The sequence below is a fragment of the Canis lupus genome, chromosome 3 (genome assembly GCF_003254725.2).
Source record: "Canis lupus dingo isolate Sandy chromosome 3, ASM325472v2, whole genome shotgun sequence".
NCBI classification, from domain to species: Eukaryota; Metazoa; Chordata; class Mammalia; order Carnivora; family Canidae; genus Canis; species Canis lupus.
Genome location: NC_064245.1, coordinates 11,465,544 through 11,485,766, shown reverse-complemented (window position 1 = coordinate 11,485,766; position 20,223 = coordinate 11,465,544). Strand labels below are relative to the sequence as shown.

The window sequence follows — 20,223 nt, the reverse complement described above, 5'->3', positions numbered from 1 at the left end:
GCCCTAAAAGGCTAGCCAACTTCAATGAATATAGAGTAGCACTGCACTGGAAAAACACACACAAAAAGAAAATACAATCATTATGACTATTACAAAATACACCTGTTAGATGTGTACTATTATTTCAGGTACTGTGCTGAGTGATTCAGAAGCATCATCAAGTTTATTAAATTGCTTAGATAAATTAGTAAAGAATTTTTTTTTCTGGATAAAGAATATTAAATCTATAGTTGACTGTGAGGATCCAGCCTGTATCAAATAGAATCTCTAGTTTGTCTTCTCTACACATTGGTCTACTTAATTCCTGGCTTGGCTTTGCCAACAGAGCTTAAAATTTGGGCCATGCCTATCGGCTGAGTGCAGTGTAACCTATGAGGCTTGATTACCCATGAAAAGTTTTCCGAAGGCCATAATCTCCACCATGGCAGGTAGAATGTTAACATTTATTTTGCTGTATTTGAGAGGGCACCAGAAGGAAGAAAGTAGAACATAAAGTATTAGTGTTAGACACAACTTTAAGAACTATGTAATCCAGTCCCCTAATTTTTAATCTAAAAAAAGGAGAATGAAGACCAAAGACATAGTCTGATTTTGTACAGTCTTCCACATTTCCTTATGTGTTCAGGCTTTTGCTCCAACTGTCTGGCTTTCAACACATGGTTCTCTGCCAAATAGAACTCGCCTGCTATTTTCGTTCTTTCTAGAACTTTTTGCCTACATAGCCAGCTCACAGGACTGAGAGGCTAGAAAAGCCACCAGTCTCCTCATAACTGACAGCCATGGAGGATCATACTGGCATGTTCAGAACCATAAGTAATTATAACGGTGGCTGGCTGGAATGGATTTTATAACTCGGAAGTGTTAAAGTTTAGACTAAAATTGATGCGTGATGGCACTAGCCACATTAAAAAAATTCAGAAAAAGAAACAGGTGGAATTAATTTTAACAATATATGTTAGTTAACCCCATATAAAAAGGACATTATCATTTCAACGTATAATCAATACAAAAACTATCAATAAGATATTTTACATTCGTTTTTCATACAAAGTCTTCAATATCTGCGTGTACGTATTTTACACATACAGATATTATACTTACAACACGATCTCAGTTATGACCAGTCACCAGGCCACATATACCTGGTGGCTACTATATTGGGCAGAGCAAATTCTAGAAGCTTCCAGCTTTGATAATTTGATGCCTCTAATGTATGGGTTATGAATATAGTGGGGATAAAATTACATATTCTATTTCTTTGAAAGAAAATATATGTAAATAGTGACTTTCATTATTCTGACTTATATTTGTGTCAAGGGCACCCACATAATAAAGCCTCTCCATTGACAATTATTATTGGAAGATGGAGGATGGGAAATGTGGTCTGCTACCATGTGGATTTCTAATAATTTAGCCCACTATCAAAAACTCTGTAAAATTCTTTTCTAACTCTTTCCCATTCTTTTCACAAATCAGGAGAGTGGTTCAAACCCACGTGTACCGAGGACAGTGATAGAAACCAGGCAACCCCTATGAAGAAGGATTATGGAATTCATTCTGGGAAGACTCAGAAGAAACACGTGAGTTATCTCCAAATATTTTAAAGCTTGTCATGCCGGGGAACAAAGACTTGTTCTTTTGTTCCTAAGGGATAGCAACCCTAAGAGTCCAGTTATTATTGAGTACCCACCAGTATCAGGCACTGTGCAAGGGCTTTTAATACATTATCTCTAGTTCTTGTATCTACCTCAAAGTAGATAAGATTATCCCATTTTATAAGTGAAAACAAAGGGTGAGGGCACAGAGTGGTTAAGGTATGTTCCTAAAGTCACACTGAGAAACTGACAGACAGGGACTCTAGTCCAGGACTCTCTCCACATCAAAAAAGCCACAATTTTACCCTTCCACTTGCTCAGGCCAAGAAACTTGAAGCCACCTTTGAGTCCTTTTCTTCTCTCACACCCTCCATCTACACCTTCAGCAGACTAAATCTGCTCTACTTTCAAAATACTCAGAGTTTGAGTAATTCTCACTATCCCTGCAATTACCAGCCTGCTGTAAACCTCCAGCACATCCCATCCATGTGATTAGATAATTTCCTCCTAACGGCTCTCCCAGCTTCTGCTCATGACCCCTTCTGGTCTACATTTGACACAATAGATAGAGTCATCCTAGAAAAGAAAACTTTAAGGGTATCACTCCTCTGTTCAAAGGTATGACAGCCTAGCTCAATATGGATAAAAGCCAAAGTTATTGTCACAGTTGCCTATCTAAGATTCTACTCGGTCCCATTGCTGTTATGTTCCACCTTCTTGCCAGTCCCAACCCTGGCTTGGGGCCTTTGAACTTGCTATCTCATCTACCCGAAATGCTCTTCTCTGAAATATCTGATGAACTTTCCTCACCTTTACCTCCTTCAGGTTATGATTCAAAGTTGCCATCTCAGTAAGGCTTTCCTAACTACTCAATTTTCAATTGCACCCTGCCTATTGATCTTTTTTTTTTTTTTTTAGACAGCACAGATAACCACCTCAGAGACCATACTTTTTAAATTCTTCCTTTCATCTATCTTCTCTTCTCCTAGAATAATATGAGTTCTATGAGAGCAGGGATTTTTTTTTCCTGTTTAGTTCTGTCTAGTGTCTAAAACATTGGCTGGCACATACTAGACATTCCATAAATGTCTGTTGAATAAATTACTAGGTCCCACAACCATGGGGTCCCACTGAACCAATCTCTTTGAAGACAGACATCACTGAGCTAAGGCCCACAGCATTATGGGAACACAGACTATCAAAGCTGAAAGAATTACCTGACTTTCCAAGTAAGACCAATGGAGAGACACTAAAGGGAAATGCGAGATTTTTTTCCTTACAGTGGCTTTAAAAAGGTAGTTGAGCTACATGATGTCAAAATTGACTGCAAACCACATGTGGAAAATTGATGTGAGGGAAAAGAGGGTTAAATTCATAAGCTTAAAAGATCTTCCAAAGCGTGGAATTCTGTGATTCTCAGGTTTGTTCCACCTTAGGATGGGCTCATGTGTCCAGGCCATACTGTCTTCTCCAGCTGGACATCTGAGATATACTGCAGCAGCTATAGGGTATACCGCCATCTTTTATAAGGGGCCCTGAATATCTTCCCTTAGCATCAGACTAAAGGTTAAAGACTGAAGGAATAAATATCCTATCCTATTGTGTCCCAGAACCTAGGGAAGGTTGAAAGCCAGGAGCCAGAGTGAGTATTTAGGAGAGTCATAAGCAAGGTACCCAGGACAGTGAGATTGCCTTTTGTGGCACACATCACTACATTTCATCATCTATGCAGTAGGGTGAGCAGGCCTTCCTAGGAGATACTTAAAGAGCCTATGTAATCTCTGGAAGTGTCTGGAAAATTTCCTGACTGATGATTCCTCCTCATATCTAGTACCTTGCAAGTGATCTCAAATTTTCTGAACAGATATAATAAAATCAGGTAAAATGATGCTTTCACTTATAATACAGTAGACACTTCAACAATATGGGGGTTAGGGGCATCAACCCCCCACACCATTGAAAATCTGTGTATAATTCATAACTCCCCCAAAACAGAACTACCAATAGCTACTGCTGATTGGAAGCCCTACCAGTAAACAGTTGATTAACATATATTTTGTATATTCTATATTATATATACTGTATTCTCACAATAAACTAGAGAAAAGAAAATGTTAAGAAAATCACAAGGAAGAGAAAATACATTTACAATTCTGTACTGTTTATTGAAACAAATCCGTGTAAGCCCATGCAGTTCAAACTTTTCTTGTTCAACCATATATTGCTTTTTTAACCAAGGTTTAAATGAAGGAACAAGAATTTAGGAAGGTCATAACTTTTGTACAAGAAGCTCTATACAATGTCAACTTCCATTTAAAGTTTCTTATTTTTAACAGTCATGGCTATCTAAACCCAAAGACTTTGCCACTGCAGAGAATATTAAATATGATTGCCTCTGGTTCTAACTGAAACAGAATTAAAATTCTTAAAATGATATTTCACCCCACACTACAGAAGTTTCCTTTTGAAGTAACATAAGTCACACATCAAAACTTCCAATGAAAAGGTTCATTGGCTGTAAGATACAACTAATTGATTTCAAAAATCTTACAAGGCATGGCATTTCTATTTCTTATTTTTATAGACCTGGAAAGAATCGTTCTTAAAACAACTGCAGAGTTCTTAGAGTTACCAATTTAATTACAATGTTTATTATATTCAAAGAATCCTTTGCACAAAGGTGCAAGGTGTCTCCTATTTTCTTTGTCTCTTGTCTCTAAACCAAAGGTAATATTGTCAAAGACAAATTTGAGGCTTGCATGAAAAATAAAGTATGTACAAGAAAGTGGAGTTAGCAAGGAGCCACATGAATCACTGGTTTTTATTATGAAATCATGCAATAACATAAGCTCTTTGCAATAAATAAACAAGTATAAGAAAATGAATGATACAAACATCCAAAAGGCCTATATAACTGGCAATAAGCTGAGACTTGGAAGCATTTTAGATCTTACTCTTTGAATGTGATAAAAGTTAACTGGAAGACCCTCCCTACAAGAACAAAAACATTCTTTTATCTTAATAGATTTCATTGCTTTGAATAGTCATGACCTGTGAATAAGACAGTTGGTAGAGAACAGATGACATATTTGACTGTTTAAGAGCTATTCCTTCAAGTTACATAGCAGGTCTTTAGTAAATGATTCTGGAATAAGAAATAATGTTATCATTACTATTCTTCTGCAAAATACCGTTCTCTGCCTACTCCCCACACTGACAAACCTTGTGTGTTCAGAAAGTTCACCTGGAAAATTCTCAGGATATTACTTTTGCCCATATTTCTGCAAAACTGGTAACTCATTCCAGAACTAGAGAACAGACGTGAGAGTATTCAAACAAATGAAAGATATCAGCATGGCTTGAATTTAAGGTCATTATAGCAAAAGGAGTTCAGGCCAAAGGTCTAAGAATACATATGATCCAAGTAAGGGCCTTTGCTATTGAACTCATCCAGGCCAGAGTTTTGTGTGACTTTTCAGGGAATACCTGGCTCTCCAGCAAAAGGAGAAAGAGAGAGGGAGGACTCTATGCTTACATCAACAAATCCCATGGTAACTTCTTTTAGACAATCAGGGCACAGAAATCAAAGGGATGCAAGACTCGTACAAGAGGAAGGGGTGACAACATCCAAGAGAGATGATTCTAAAACATCTGCTAGAAGTTCAGCTACTTGGCTACTTGGACCTGCACAGTTACAACCTGTGACTATCACCAGCAGCCTTACCAAAATAACTTGGTACTTCCTTTTACCTTAACATGATACAACAGGAGGTGATTTCCTATTCTGCAAACGCTGGGTTTTGGGGGTTTTGATTTTGTTTTGTTTTCTTTGTTTTGTTTTGTTTTGTTTTGTTTTGTTTTAATAAACTCTAGGAGATAGAAAAAATGCTGAAGACTTCTATATAAATCATTCCTCTTGTGTTTACATTTGAGTGCCTTGCTACATTCATCTAATGACTTTAGTCTGCTTTCCTTTTGCAAACTCAGCATGGTTATAAATACAATAAAGAACAGTATTTCTTAAAAAAAAACAACAAAAAACAAAAAACAAAACAAACAAACAACAACAACAAAAAAAAAACCAGCATTTCTTCCACCATCACCATTCCCAAGTTGAGTTCAAACAGTGCAAAGATTACATCTTCTTTAAAGCTTTCTTATTATCCCAACCTTTTTTTTCTACTATTTCTACTAGTAGGAATTAATAGCCACTCTTCCCCAATTTGGATTAGTTTTATTAACCCATGTAGAAATGAATGCATCTCAAAGCAAACAGTATGTACTTTGGATGTGTCTTCCTTGAATGGTTTACCGAGAAATGGCAAATAAAATCTGAGGCCTTGAGTTTTCTTGGCAGAGTAGTCACCTGTTTCCTGTCATAATAAATTGTCCTTTTGGTCTTCAGCTCACTGCTTCTTGACAGCTTATTCCTGTCATGTGAATACATTTTCAGAATAATGATAGACAACTGAGCCACAGTTCACCTATGAAAATCAACGTGTTTTTAATGATGCTTTCTAGAGAAAGCTGGAATATTTGACTTGTCAACTTTTGAGACATTCAATTAAACCAGTGACTTACGTTGAAATTGGTGAATTATGGGAAAGATTAAGCTTTGTAGTGGAGAATACATGTTAAGTGACCAAACAGACTCAGTTGTAAGCAAAAGCTCTAATTTTGAAAGAATGCCAGCTAATATATGTAGAAGGAGTGATAGAATTAATAAAATTACCACCTTGTAAATTTTAAAGGAATTATTGATTTAGGCAAGAATTACCATGTGGCATTAAAACCATAGGAAAAAATGTATAGAGGGATCAGATGTCTGTGTAATACTAAAGTAACGACATATAGATTACTTTCTGGTAGCAAAGAGAGCATCCAATACTATAGTGGATGATTAGGAAGTCCTTAACATATGCAGTCAAAGCAATGCAAATGGTGGGAAACCCCAAGTGTGTGTCTGTCCCCTGATGTAGTGCATGACAATCTAAAATCGACTACCAAAATATTTACTGTGATTTGATTAAGTCTTTCCACACAGATGAAAGACAAATCCAGAAAAATGAGGTGTTCTACAGGATAAATGATTGTCTCTTTTTGTCAAATCAGTGTCATGAAACAAAGAATTCTTCTAAACTAAAACAATTGTATTTTATTTATTTTTAATTATTTTTATTTTATTTTATTTTTTTAGAGAGGGATAAACGAAGAAAGAGGACAGGGGAAGGGCAGGGGGAGATGGAGAGGATGGAGAGAATCTTAAGCAGCCTCCATGTCCAGTATAGAGTCTGACACAGAGCTCAATCTCACAATCCTGAGATTATGACCTGAGCCAAAATCAAGAGTTGGATGCTTAACCAACTAAGCCACTCAGATGCTCCTATTTTTTTTAACTAAAATAATTTTAAATGATCAACCCCCAAATAAAATATGTTATCCTGGATTAGATCCCACGATGAACAAACCAGCTGAAAAGGATATTTTAGGGATAATATTTAAAAATTTGAATATTGAATAAATATTATATGATATTAAGTAATTACTGTCAAATTTCTCAGGTGTAATAATTTTGGTTATATAGGCAAATGTTCTTATACTTTTGTGCTTATACACTGTACTTTAGTACTTAGGAGGTAGAATGTGATAATGTCTACCGTTTTCCTTAAAATGCATCAACATAGTAAAAATGAGTGGAAAGGAAGGAAAAGAGAGTGAAACATTTTCTTCTGAATAAGTAAACACTAGCACTAGAGAATATCTTCAAATGAAATAGTTCTAGTCTATGACTTCCCATCATAACTTCTAAGTCTCTTCTGTACTGTTAATATTGCTTTAAAAGAATGAATAATCCTTTTTATAAATGGTACATTTGGTCCTTTCACATTATTCACTTTTTTTTTCAGAAAGTAGACAGGAGAACATTCTAAAATGTAAACATTTTTTCCCCATTTTCTTCTTTACTATGTTTAAAGGTAGTGGTTCTTCAAGAATAGTCCCCAGAAAAGCAAGGAGACTGTCTCCTAGGAAGTTGTTAGAATTGCAGACTGTGGGTTTGGACTCCAGGCTCTGGAGAGCAGAAATTCTGGGGATGGAGCATAGAGACCTGTGTGTATGAGGACCTCCTAGTGATGATGCCCAGCTATGTGTGAGAGCCCTTATGCTAGAGCTCCCATCTCTTCCTGTGTAATTCACTTTGTCACTGATAAGTAGGCCTACCCACTGGCGATAAAATAAAGAGAGACCAGAGTTGCAGAAATGATGTGTAGTTTCTATTCTTTAGCCATAAAATGAGAAAGTGAGAAAATGATCCTTGTTATATTGGCTGTTCCATTATGTTGTCAACACAAAATTTTGGAGCATTATCGAAAACAACAAACACATTGTGTGTCATCATTAGTATATACTTTCCAGACTCCAGGAAAGCCCTGTACTACAAGGTAAAATAGGCCCCACTATATGGAATAAAGTTTGTGACAACAACACATATCATCCCTGCCCTCAAACTCTTCGCAGGATTACAATTAACGGCAACCTCTAGCATACCTATTTACAGTATTCCAACTCTCTAGTGGTTTGCTTGTCTCCCCACTAACCCATACATTTGGAAGACTGGCGACCATGTCTAAATGCTGTGAAACTCATTGCATCCTGTGTATGACTTCTGGGTACTCAGCAAATGTGGGATGCTGTGATGCTGATGCTTTCCTATTGTCAATGCGAAGTCAAAACCCTAAGTGATTCCACAACACCATCATTTGAACGCTGAGCTGGAAATCTAAACCAATGTGCCCGACTTTCCATGCAGTGCTTTGGCCCCTGGACATACCTCCAAGTGAAGAGAATGTATAATATAGAATTATAGTCCCATCCTTATGTCAGAAGTATAGGGACACATTTAGCTATTTGATGTTCATATAAGAGGCGTCCGAGACTAATGAAAATCAGGCACTACTCATAGTACCAAATGGTGTTAGACAAGGTTTGTGTTAAAGCATGACCAGCCTGGTTCCCTATTCCATTTTTTCAGGAATGAGGGTCTCTTAGGCTGCCCATAAACCATAGGCACCGGTCCTCAGTGTCTGGGAATTTTGTGATATTCGGCACAAACCCTCCTGAGACCACCTGTGAAACAGTGTTCATTTGCCTGCACATATCCTTCTGTTTTACCACGATCCACCAATGGGTAGACAGAGTAGTTAATGAGGACACTCAACAATGAAGGCAGATGTCAAGAGTGGAAAAAGGAACTCAGGTATGAATCAGTGAAAAGGAAAATAATACACTCACAGGAAATAAGCATATGATACTGTGAGAGAAGGCCTCAGGCAAAGGATACCAAAGAGAGTGAGGAACTGCTACACATGACAGAAGCCACTGTAAGGTTGCCCTTCCTTTACTCAGTAATCCTCCAGCCTCCAAACACACCCACGTGACAAGTTGTGCCAGGACCATCTATCCCATACCCTCTCAGAAAGCTGTCCTCACCTCTTAAACATCTTGTCCCTATTTGAAATCACAAACTGACTATGGGGACAGTTGCTATGTGTATTTGTCTATACATATATTACACACACATGCACACACCCATCCATAAGGTTTAAAGCACAGCAATTGCTTAGGTAGAGAGGAATTTGAATCTCAGCTCTGCAATTTACAAACTGTTTGATAAATGATAAGCAGTTAATCGATATAAACCTCCGATCCTCCCTCTAGTAATGGGCTAACAATATCTCTATCGGTATTGATCTAAAGGTTAAATTAGACAATGTATATTTAAAATTTTTACCAGTTTCTAGCAGAAAGTCAGTACCCAATAAATGGTAGCTATTATTGTTAATATTAATATAAATATTTTATAACCCTCTTTATCCATCAAAATTCCTCCACTTGCTTTTCTTGTTTCCTATGTTACAAGCATTAAATCTTTAATTTCCTTTACTAGTGCCAAACTTTTGTTTACCGTAAGAATATAGAAACCAAATTCTTGTTTGCGTGGCACATCTTTTTTTTGCCAAGCCATCACTCAATATTACACTATAAAAATGCATCATTATAAATCCCATATTTGATCTTCTTGTCACATCTCAGTTATACTTGGTAATTTGACACTACTCTTCAGACAACAACATTCCTATAAATGAAAGATTAGATTATTTGCCTGTGATCAACATTGCAAAATAAATCAGGTACATTGGTTAGCTTCAAATATAAACCAGAATAGAACTGAGTTTATGTGTGTGTCTGTGTAGTCTCTATGTGTCTGTGTCTGTGTGTCTTTGAGAGCAGAAGGAGAGATAAATGAGAAGTAAGGGGAGACAGAGAAAGACTAAGAAAAAGGATCAGTGTCATAAAGAGTTTATACTTGGGTAGATTAGTAGAGTGGGTAAATATAAATTTCATTTACTTCATTTCTGCAATGATGCTTGAAATAATTTTGCCTTATATGTGTCTTTGAAGTGTTTCAAGTGTAAGCACAAAAAAGGAAAAGGAAAGGAAAGAAAGAATTAGTATTTGGACGTTCCTGGCCTTTCTTCCCTCCCCTTCTCCAAGAAGATCCTCATTTTGCCGGCACAGTTTCTTACCCCCTTCTTTACACTGGGGACTGAATATGACAGAGATTACGGAGTGTGATGCATAATCTAGAGGTGGAGGAGAAGGACAAAAAGAATAATGGCTGCAAAAAAGAGGGAGGAGAAGATTTGGAGAGCCAGGGAGAAAGTTGGAAGGGAAATTTTTAACCAGAGCAAGGAGGAGAGGAGATCCTGTTGTTGTGAAGGAGAGAGAAGCAAGAGAAACATCTAGAAGATACTAGTGGAAATAAAAAGAAATGATTCTTCAAGCAATATCACTATGAATCATATGTCACAGTATTTTGATAAACTCAGGTTTTTTCTAAAAGATCATTTTATTTTCCAATCTGCTGGTTTTTGCAGTGTGTTTCTTTGACCAAAACATCCCTCTAAAACTAGGTTTAGGTTTCAATGTGTTTCAGTGTGTTTGCATAGTTTCAATTACTTCTTTTATTTTCATTTGACTGATAGGTGACTCCTCTAGCTATCCCTGTCCACTAAAGTCTCCCAAATGTTTTCTCTGCATTTGTCATCATTTCACCACCCAACATGTGAACATACAATTCTCCTTTGCTATTTTCTTGAAATCTGTATCATCAGATAATTTTTAAGTAGTTTTCCTATTAAATTGAACAATACATTTAACATATACGTCTGTGTGTGCCCTTTCACATTCATGCTTGTGACGATGTACCCATGGCTGAAAAAATAAATTGGCATATAGCCAAAAGAGACCCCAGTCAAATGTCAAAAACCATTAGGGATCATTCATAATCAAGAGCAGTCTCAGCACTTGCCGAGTAACACAATTGCAAATGCTATTACCTGATAAAGATAACAAACAAAGCCAACAGCCCAGAAAAAGATGGGTTGCAGGATCTTGAGATTTCATAAATCTTGCCTTGATAAAAGGAGGAAAAAGGCAGCAGAATTAGTGAACACAATTACCTGTTAAATGGAATTCACTATATAGATTTCGTTAGGTCACTAGTAGAACATGTCCTGCAAAAAGCCCCTTACATCCTGAGAGAGAAAGACAAAGAGAGAGAGAGAATGTGTGGTCAACGTGTTATAGGATAACGTGCTGAATAAAATCACTGGGCTTGAGTCTTACTGCTCTTAACTAGGCAAATTACATAACACTGTCAAATATATTAATAACATTAACTGAGGATTAAATTTGATAATATGTACTAAAAACCTTGACACATTAACTGCATGTAAAAAGCAAACAAAAATATCAATAACAAACATTTAACCTAGCACCAATTGTGTGTTGCACACAGCATGTGTATACCACAGCCTATTAAATCCTGTGAGATAGTTGCCTGTGAGATCGGTACCGTTTTTACCTTCATTTAACCTGTGGGATAGAGGCATGGAGAGGTTAAGCAACTCCTCCAAAGCTATGCAGTTGAAATATGTTAGAGCTGGGGTTAAAACCCAGATCCACTGGTTCCAGAACCTGCATACTAGATTATCTTCTTAACAACCATAGTAACAATTGTTCCTTAATCGTTATTAATCTTCATTGTTAATGTATGAAAGAAAAGGTGCATGTTAATATAGGAGCTGATTTCATAAACCAAGCAGCTATATGCATGCACGTATATGGAAGAGATGGATCTTGCACCAGGTTGCCTATAAGCAGGCTCGCCTATTTTTCTTTATGATGGCCCCATAAACTACTAGTGTGGGGTGCTGAAAAAAACGTAGATTTGAAGCAGTCAAGTGCAAGGCAAACAAAATGAAAGGCCTTAGCAAAGTTTTAAAGTTTCTCTCGAGACACATAAATAACTGCAGCTTTTTGTGTAGCTCAAAAGCAAACTATATAGGTCTTATGGCGTACACCTATGAAGCCTCATTTTTAAGTTGTAATTAATAATATTTGAACCATTGACACTCAGACTATCTTTTGTTAAAAACAGCATCACGGGGTAGGGTTAACAGATTTCACAGATAAAAATACAATATTTTGGAATACTTAAACTGAAAACTACTTATTATTTATCTGAAATTCAAATTTAACTGGATGTTCTGTATTTTATCTAACAATCCCAGGGTCAGCATACATGTCATTTAAGCTTTAGAGATTGGTATATATGCCTGTTTATGAATTCAGCCAGTTATTAGAAGTTTAAGAAAAAAAAAGGCTATAAGTCTGATCTAAAACAAAACAGAAACAAACAATTAAAACCTTACATCATATGTGTTTCAATAAAGGACACTCTCTCCATATTTTTAAAATAGAAATCAGGAATTGTGAACAGAATAAGTATGACAAGTAAAGCTTTATACTTCTTTAATGCTTCTTCAAAAAATGAGCTCAATGGGCTAGATTAAAAGATAGATTTTGAAACTCCTATCCATGAAGTTGTCTCAACTTGACTACACCTTTCTGGATATTAAATTCAGTCTTCTCAGTTCCGTGAGAGTCAATTTATCATCTGAAGGCAGTGGGGAAAAAAAAGCAACTTTGCATATATAAAAATATCTCTGTAAAACAGTACTGGAGACCAGGTAGCAATATAAATCACCGAGAAATTTGTTTAAGTTTATCCATGGGAGGAAAAAGGGAGGAGAAAGAGGATACCAGGATGGAAAATCTCAATTTGGTCAATAAAAACAGAATGGCCTTGAGTGTCATGTTTTCCATTGAAAAACATAAAAACTAAGCAGAACGTCAATCTAGGCATCTCAAGCACAGTTTTCTGAGTTTGGGATACAGAGCAGATTGTGTATATCCGTTTTTCACTAGTGAAGGTCTGTCACTGGGCCAGAGCAACTACAAGCCAAGTCTCCCATTATTGTGTCCCTGTCCTTTCAGTGCAGACATCATCTTTTTCAAAACACAAGGGAGGCACAGTTGGGGCTGCATGTCAGGCAGCTGTTCTGTGAAGAGAGGGTCTCCCGCTGATAAATGACATAAAGCTTTTGCTGCGCCCTCGCAGGTGCTTGTGTGCTGGCAGGAAGGAATTTCTTATTTTTAATGTGTGCAGTAATGGGCTTCGTGTTAATCTGGGGCAGCACCACCAAGTTTCACATGTTGACCATAAAAGGAAAGAACCGTGTCTTCACAACTCAATTTGTTTTGCATTCTTACCGTTATTAATGACATTCGTAATATATAGTCTATTCTGAAATTGTTTCCAGCCCTCTTCCTTTTTAAAATCTTAGTGGAACATATCTGGCAGCATAACCAATCATGAATTATGATAACCATTTTGAGCAATGATTGGCTTTGCATTATCAGAGGTCGAATATATATGGTGCTGTATTGGGAAAACAGATTTATTCAAGCTTGTCCAAATACTTGACAAGCGAAGTTTTCTTCCAAAGGCAAATGTGATGAGAGAAGCATTTGAAATTCAGGTTTTCACTTACTTTTGCACAGTTGATGACACCAAAAAGCAAAGGCAACAAAAATAAACATAAACAAGTGGGACTACATCAAACCAAAAAGTTTCTGTTCAGCAAAGGAAACCATTAACAAATAAAAAGTCAAACTACAGAATGGGAGAAAATATTTGCAAAGCGTGTATCTGATAAGAGGTTAATATCCAATATATATAAAGAACTCAATAAAACCCACTAGCAAAAAAAACAAACAATTTAATTAAAAAATGGGCAGAGGAACTCAAGAAACATTTTTCCAAAGAAGACATGTCTAAGTTCCCAATTGGTAACTTAGGTTACTGAAACCACAGTGGGATATCACCTCACAGCTGTTAGAATGGCAAACATCTAAGAGTCAAGAGATACTACATGTTGACAAGGATGTGGAGAAAAGGGAACTCTTGTGCACTGTTGGTGGGAATGTAAATTGATGTGGCCACTATGGATAATAGAATGGAGTTTCCTCAAGAAATTAATAATAGAACTACCATATGTCCAGTGATCCCACTTCTAGTTTATGTATCCAAAAGAAATTTTTAAAAGATTCTCAAAGAGTTATCGGTACTGCCTTGCTCATTACGGCATTCACAGAAACCTAGATAGGGAAACAACCTGTGTCCATCAGTGGGTGAACCAATAAAGAAGATGTGGCATATCTATTATTCAAACATGGGAACGAAGGACATCCTACCATTTGCATCAACTTGGATAAACCTTGAGGGCATTACACTAAGGGAAATCAATCATACTGAGAAAGACAGATATGTGTGATATCACTTATAAGTGGAATCTAAAAAGCCCCACTCATGGCAACAGAGAGTAGAGTGGTGTTTACTAAGGGCTGATGGTGCGGGGAGGGAACTCTGGAAGATGTTGGTCAAAGGGTACAAACTTCCAGGTATAAGCTAAATACATTCTGGGGATCTATTGTCCAACATGGTGATTACAGCTAAAATATTGTGTTATATACTTGCAAGTTGCCATGTGAGTAAATATTAAATATTTTCACCACAAAAAGGAAATGGCAATTTTGCTCCATGATAGCATTGTTGGGTAAGGCTATGGTGGTAATTAATTTTGCAATATATAAGTATATCAAATCACACAGGGTCAACACATTGTGTTGACAGGTGTCAACACATTGGACACCCTGAACTTACACAATTTTACCTGTCAACTAGACCTAGATAAAGCTGGAAAAGTTCTATAATAGGCAATATTACAGCATTGCAGTGTTACGACAAATAATATTACACCCTTGTAAAACCATGGTAGATATTCTCTATGGGACATATAGATATAGAGCAAAATCATAAAAATTTGCAAGAGAACAATAAGCAAAAATTGCATGGTGGTGGTTGACTCTGGGGAAGGTGGGAGAAGAATGGGTTTGGAAAGGAATATACTGGAGCTTCAAATGTACCTGCGATTTTTAACCCTATAAACAAATATACAAAATATAACAATAATTACTAAATAAGAAAAAACAATGAATAGCTTAATAATTTAAAATACCCAAGGCAGCAGGAATGACGGAGTGGGAGAAGAGAAGGCAGATGGGGGAATATTTTTTATAATAAGCTGTAAAGAGCTATTACCCTGAAACTATGCTTATGTAAAACCATGATAAACTACAAATATGCTTCTTAAAAAGGAATTAACTACTTAAAAGCTACTTAATGACCAATGGCCAACATCCCTTATTTACTAGGAATCTCTCCAGAAATCCTATTACTTTTTTCATAGCAAAGGACTTCATGGTTTTGATTGTTAACTCACAAATATTATATTTAACAGCAGAGATCCTGATATTTCCCACCTATAAGAGAGGACACAGAGCTGAGGACTTGAGTATGACATGTCTGATAAACAAAATTTCCTATCTCTCAATGTATGTTTTAAATTTCTTTTGTCTTTGTCAGGCTGAATTATAACTTTTGTGAGGATTAGTGCTGTGGCTAGCCTATTTTTTTTTATTATATTTTCACACCAGACATAGCAAGGCACATAATAGGCATCAGAATGGATGAATGAATGAATGAATGAATGAGTGAATGAATGAATGAACTAACATGTATTTGTTTAACACAGGATAGGGAATAGCAAGTAAAATAGACATCTTTACTACAGAAAGAATGATAACTTGATCCCACCTATATTAGTGACCCGGGTCATTACTTAGTACCATCAAATGGATATGGGTACAATTATTCAGCCTCAGCAGCCCTCTTTTTTTAATTTTTTTTATGATTTTATTTATTTGAGAGAGAGAGACAGAGAAAGAGAGAGAGAGAGCACAAGCAGGGGGAGCAACAAAAGGAGAGGGAGAAGCCAGCTCTCCATTGAGCAGGGAGCCCAGTATGGGGTTCCATCCCAGGACCCCCGATCATGACCTGAGCCAAAAGCAGACATTTAACTGACTGAGCCACCCAGGTGCTCCTAAACAGCACTGTTTAAAAACAGTGTTGAGACACCTGCGGGGCTCAGCGGTTGAGCATCTGCCTTCCACCCAGGGCATGATCCTGGAGTCCTGGGATCGAGTCTTACATCGGGCTCCCTGCATGGAACCTGCTCCTCCCTCTGCCTATGTCTCTGCCTCTTTCTCTGTGTATCTCATGAATAAATACATAAAAAGTCTTAAAATAAATAAATAAGTAAATGAATAAATGAATAAATAAATAAAATAAAAACAGTGTTCATCTCAACTAAGAGTAGATTCTTAAATTTTGGTGCAAGTATAACAACATAATCTACTTCATGGTCAATTTTATGTAATCAGTAATTCTTAAGTCAGATACGATAACACTTTTGCCCATTAATTGTTTAAACCTCCTCCTAGTGTAAGGGGAAACATTTTTAAATATTTGTAGGAGAAGGAAAAAGAGTTCCTTAACCTTTGTGTCTCCTTTAAAATTCTGGTAATCTAATATGTATACTCACGTCTGTTCTCCCATTTGACAATGAAGGACTATTTTAGAGATTATCTGTATAAAATATGGATAGTTACTAAGACCGAATAACTCTTTTCAAGGGGAGACTTATGGTTAAATGTCTCCATTTAGGCAAAGAATTGAAACAATTACCTGTTTCAGGCAGGGCCTCAGCTTCTGCTGGCTGTGGCATTTTTTTTTTTTTTTTAGCTCCTTCATTTCAAACTTAACTGAAAGCATGGATGACTCTTAAAATCAAGAATGCCCTCAACAAGACTACATTCACCTTGAAGTTGAGTGTGCTTAAACACACACACACAAGCTTTTAATTTTTTTTTAATTTTTATTTATTTATGATAGTCACACAGAGAGAGAGAGAGAGAGAGAGAGAGAGGCAGAGACATAGGCAGAGACATAGGCAGAGGGAGAAGCAGGCTCCATGCACCGGGAGCCCAACGTGGGATTCGATCCTGGGTCTCCAAGATCGCGACCTGGGCCAAAGGCAGGCGCCAAACCGCTGCGCCACCCAGGGATCCCCCACAGGCTTTTATCAGGAGTAAAATATGCATTTTTTAAAAGAGAAAGAGACAAATTCTAAATGTAGAACTTGAATTTTTACAAAGTGAATACATCCAGTGCCTAAATCAAGAAATAGAACATTTTCAGCCTTCTAGCAATGCCCCCCACCCCCCTTTTGTGATGCCTCCAAACACCCTACTCCCCCACCCCTTGAGAGTTATTCTAAATTTTAATATCATTGGTGAGTTTAGCTTGTTGATGAGCTTTTATTTTTATGTAAATGAATCACGCAGTGCTCTTTTGTGTATGTCTGACTTCTTTTGCTCAACACAATGCTTGTGAGAATCATCAGTGTTCTTTCCTGGAATTATCATTTGTTATGAAATTTTCCATCTTCATTATCATTTACTTTGAAATAGTTCCTATTTTTTATTGTTACTTTTTTGACTTGTGCTTTATTTATAACCGTATGGCTTAAATTTCAAGCAGTAGGTGAGTCTCTAGGTTATTTTTGTTACTGATTTCTGGGTTAATTCCACTGAGGTAAAAATACGTACTCCTAATTATTTCAGTCTTTTGAAATTTGCATTATGATTCATCCCATGGTCAATATTTGTAAATATTATATTTTCAATAAAGGTATTTTTATTCTGTTTTTATTCAGTGTAGTCTTTTATGTATGTCAAAATGATCCATTGTGTTCATTAGCTTTTCAAATCTAGATCTTTATGAATTTTATTTTGGTGTATTTTATTACATGTTTAGAGAGTTTCTTCAGTCCCCAAGGCTGATTGTGGATTTTTTTTCTCTCTTTAGTTCTGGAAATGTGTGTTTTATGTATGTTGAAGCTATAATATTGAGTACGTAAAGATTTAGTGCCTTATACCTTTCCATATTTTTTACCCTTTGCCACTTGTAAATGTCCTACTTTTTTTTATCATTTGCCATTATTATCTCTTTTAATATTGCTTCTCTTTCCTTCTTCTCTATGTGCTACCCCAGATACATGCCTTTTAGAACTTTCCACTGTGGTCCAGGTGGATCTAGTGCTCATTTTTAATGTACTTTACTCCTTTTTTCTGTTAGATTTGGTTTATCCTCTTTCTAATAACCTGTCTTCTAGTTCCTTAATCTTGTCTTCTACTCTTCAAATCTGCTACCAAATCCATCTATTAAGTTCTTTTTTTTCTTTTGAATTTTAATTCCAGTACAGTTAATATACAACATTACGTTAGTTTCAGATGTAAAATAGAATGATTCCACAATTCTATACATTACTCCGTGCTCATCATGGTAGGTATACCCTTCATCCCCTTGACCTATTTTGCCCATCCCCCTGCCCACCTCCCCTGTGGCAACCATCTGTTTGTTCTATATAGTCAACAGCCTGTTTGTCTTTTTGTTGTTGTTGTTCATTTGTTTTGTTTCTTAAATTCAACATATGAGTGAAACCATATGGTATTTGTCTTTCTCGGACTGACTTATTTCACTTAGCATTATACCCTCTAGATCTATCCGTGTTACTGCAAATGGCAGAATTGCATTCTTTTTTATGGTTGAGTAATATCCCGCTGTATATATTTATGACTCTTCTTATCCATTCATCTATTGATAGACACTTGGACTGCTTCCGTAATTTGGCTATCATAAATAATGCTGCTATAAATTAAGGGTGCGTGTATCTTTTTAAATTAGTGCTTTCATATTATTTGGGTAAGTAGCAGTGTGATTCCTGGATCATGGAGTAGTTCTATTTTAATTTTTTAAGAAACCTCCCTATTGTTTTCCAGATGGCTGCACCAGTTTGCATTCCCACCAACAGTGCCTGAGAGTCGCCAACACCTATCGTGTTTTTTTATTTTAGCCATTCTGACAGGTGTGAGGTAACATCTCATTGTGATTTTGATTTGCATTTCCCTGTTGATGAGTGATGTTGGGCATTTTTTCATGTGTTTGTTGACCATCTGGATGTCTTCTTTGGAGAAATGTCTGTTGATGTCTTCTGCTCCTTTTTTAATTGGATTATTTATTTTGTGGGTGTTCAGTTTTATAAGTTCTTTAAGATTTTGGATACTAACCCTTTATCAGATATGTTATTGGCAAATATCTTCTCCCATTTGATAAGTTGCCTGTTAGTTTTATTGATTATTTCCTTTGCAGTGCAGAAGCTTTTTGTTCTGATGTAGTCCCAATAGTTTATTTGCTTTTGTTTCCTTTGCCTCAAGAGACATGTCTAGAAAAAAGTTGCTATGCCCAATATCAAAGAAATTTCTTCTTGTGTTCTCTTCTAGGATTTTTATGGTTTCAGGTCTCAGATGTATGTCTTTAATACATTTTGAGCTCATTTTTATGCATGATTTAAGAAAGTAGTCGAGTTTCTTTCTTTTGCATGTTGCTATCCTGTTTTCACAATTTCATTGTTGAAGAGACTTTTTCCCATTGAATATTCTTTCTTACTTTGTTGAGGATTAATTGACCATACAAGTGTGGGTTTATTTCTGGGCTCTGTATTCTATTCCATTGATCTATGTGTATATATTTGTGCCAGTGCCATTCTGTTTTGATTACTACAGCTTTGTAGTAAATCTTGAAATTTGGGATTGTGATACCTTCAGTTTTGTTCTACTTTTTCAAGATTGCTTTGACTATTTGGGGTCTTTTGTGGTTCCATACAAGTTATAGGATTATTTGCTTATGTTCTGTAAAAAATACTATTGGTATTTTGATAAGGATTGCATTAAATCTATAGATAGCTTTGGGTAGTAGGGGCAATTAACAATATCTGTTCTTCCAATCCATGAGCATGGACTATCTTTCCATTTGTTTGAGACTCTCAGGTTTTTTTTTTTATCAGTGTTTAATAGTTTTCAGAGTACAGATCTCTCATTTCCTTGGTTCAGATTATTCCTAGGTATCTTTTTTTGCTGTAATTATAACCAGGATTGTTTTCTTAATTTTTCTTTCTCCTACTTTATTGTTAGTGTATAGAAATGCAACAGATTTCTGTATATTCATTTTGTGGCTATGACCTTACTGAGTTCATTTATCAGTGTTAGTAGTTTTTGGGAGAAGTCTTTAGGATTTTCTATATATAGTATCATGGCATCTGATCTGCAAATAGTGAAAGTTTTACTTCTTCCTCACCAATTTGGATGACTTTTATCTCTCTTTTTTTTAAGGTTTATTTATTTGTTTTAGAGAGGGGGACAT

The 20,223-nt window shown here is 36.3% G+C and overlaps 1 long non-coding RNA gene across 2 annotated transcripts in view; it reads left to right on the top strand.

Annotated features, from left to right (window-relative positions):
* LOC118354174 (uncharacterized) overlaps nucleotides 1-20,223 on the top strand; it is a 217,411-nt gene that overhangs the window by 73,401 nt on the left and 123,787 nt on the right. For both annotated transcript variants that reach the window (XR_007409698.1, XR_004814187.2), the window contains exon 2: nucleotides 1,477-1,580. This is a non-coding gene — a long non-coding RNA (uncharacterized LOC118354174). The remainder of the gene's footprint in view (nucleotides 1-1,476; nucleotides 1,581-20,223) is intronic.